At 61.0% G+C, this 1,529-nt stretch overlaps 1 non-coding gene and 1 pseudogene across 1 annotated transcript; both read right to left on the reverse strand.

Moving 5' to 3' along the window:
* The window catches only part of LOC138667916 (28S ribosomal RNA), a 3,200-nt pseudogene extending 2,720 nt beyond the window's left edge, over positions 1–480 (reverse strand).
* A 378-nt stretch (positions 481–858) lies between these two features.
* Positions 859–1,012, reverse strand: LOC138668277 (5.8S ribosomal RNA). The gene has a single exon (XR_011319124.1). It is a non-coding gene; the product is annotated as a 5.8S ribosomal RNA (ribosomal RNA).
* Positions 1,013–1,529: the final 517 nt, after the last annotated feature.

Here is a 1,529-nt window from a genome sequence, read left to right on the forward strand (position 1 = left end):
GGGACCCGGGCCGGCCGACGCCGAACCCGCCTGGCTGAATCCTCCGGGCGAACCGCACGGACCCCACCCGTTTACCTCTTAGCGGTTTCACGCCCTCTTGAACTCTCTCTTCAAAGTTCTTTTCAACTTTCCCTCACGGTACTTGTCCGCTATCGGTCTCGCGCCGGTATTTAGCCTTAGATGGAGTTTACCACCCGCTTTGGGCTGCATTCACAAACAACCCGACTCCGGGGAGACCGGGTCCCGCCGCGCCGGGGGCCGCTACCGGCCTACCACCGTCCGTGGGCTGGGGCCACTATTAGAAGGACTCGGGCCCCGAGCGACGTCGGGGTGGTCCGGTCTCCCGTACGCCACATTTCCCGATGCCCGCTGGGCGGACGGGGATTCGGCGCTGGGCTCTTCCCTCTTCACTCGCCGTTACTGAGGGAATCCTGGTTAGTTTCTTTTCCTCCGCTTAGTAATATGCTTAAATTCAGCGGGTCGCCACGTCTGATCTGAGGTCTTTAGTCGAGGTTCCGGGCGCCGGCAAAAAAAAAATTTGCCGGGCGCCGCGCACTCGCCCGTCCACACCGCCCGGAAGGAGGTTCGGCGCCCACCTTCGATGAAGGGTTTTTACCCTCTCGTCGCCGGAGGCAGCCCTGTGTCTCCACAGACAGCCTCGCGGCACGCTCCCAAGGGGGAAGGGAGTGACGGAGGGAAAACCCCATCAGGTGTGCCCAGGGCGGGTGGGTCTGGCCTTGGGGGGACGAAAGGGAAGAAAGGAGGAGAGGGCGCCGGGGCATGGAGCCTCGGGCCTCCCTCGATGTCGACCCTTGCGACGGGACCCCAGCCGCGCCACGGAGGCGATCGACGGAGGGGCGACCCTCAGACAGGCGTAGCCCCGGGAGCAACCCGGGGCCGCAAGGTGCGTTCGAAGAGTCGATGATCAATGTGTCCTGCAATTCACACTAATTCTCGCAGCTAGCTGCGTTCTTCATCGACGCGCGAGCCGAGTGATCCACCGTTAAGAGTCGCACTTTTCTGGTTTTCACTCTCGTGTCGGCCGGCCACAAAAGACTGGGATGCTTCGGAGGGTGGTTTTCCAAATCTCGGCCCTGTTGCCCCGGGCGCTCGGCCTCCCCAGTCCCTCCCTCCGGCGGGGAGGAGAACGAAGGAGGGCTCGAGGCTTCTCGACCTACCTCCCGGACCCGCATACCCCGGGGAGAGGGGTGTGCGAGCGCGCGGGAGAATGGTACCCGGGACGGCCTTTCGCGTTCGCGGGGGGCTTCGTTTTTCCTCGGCGGGCAGCGGCAGGGCAAAAAATAATCGTCGTCGCAAGGCCGGGCGTCTTTCCCGGGCGACATAGTAACATAGTAACATAGTTAGTAAGGCCGAAAAAAGACATTTGTCCATCCAGTTCAGCCTATATTCCATCATAATAAATACCCAGATCTACGTCCTTCTACAGAACCTAATAATTGTATGATACAATATTGTTCTGCTCCAGGAAGACATCCAGGCCTCTCTTGAACCCCTCGACTGAGTTCGCC

Source organism: Ranitomeya imitator, chromosome 2, assembly GCF_032444005.1.
Source record: "Ranitomeya imitator isolate aRanImi1 chromosome 2, aRanImi1.pri, whole genome shotgun sequence".
Taxonomy (NCBI): Eukaryota; Metazoa; Chordata; class Amphibia; order Anura; family Dendrobatidae; genus Ranitomeya; species Ranitomeya imitator.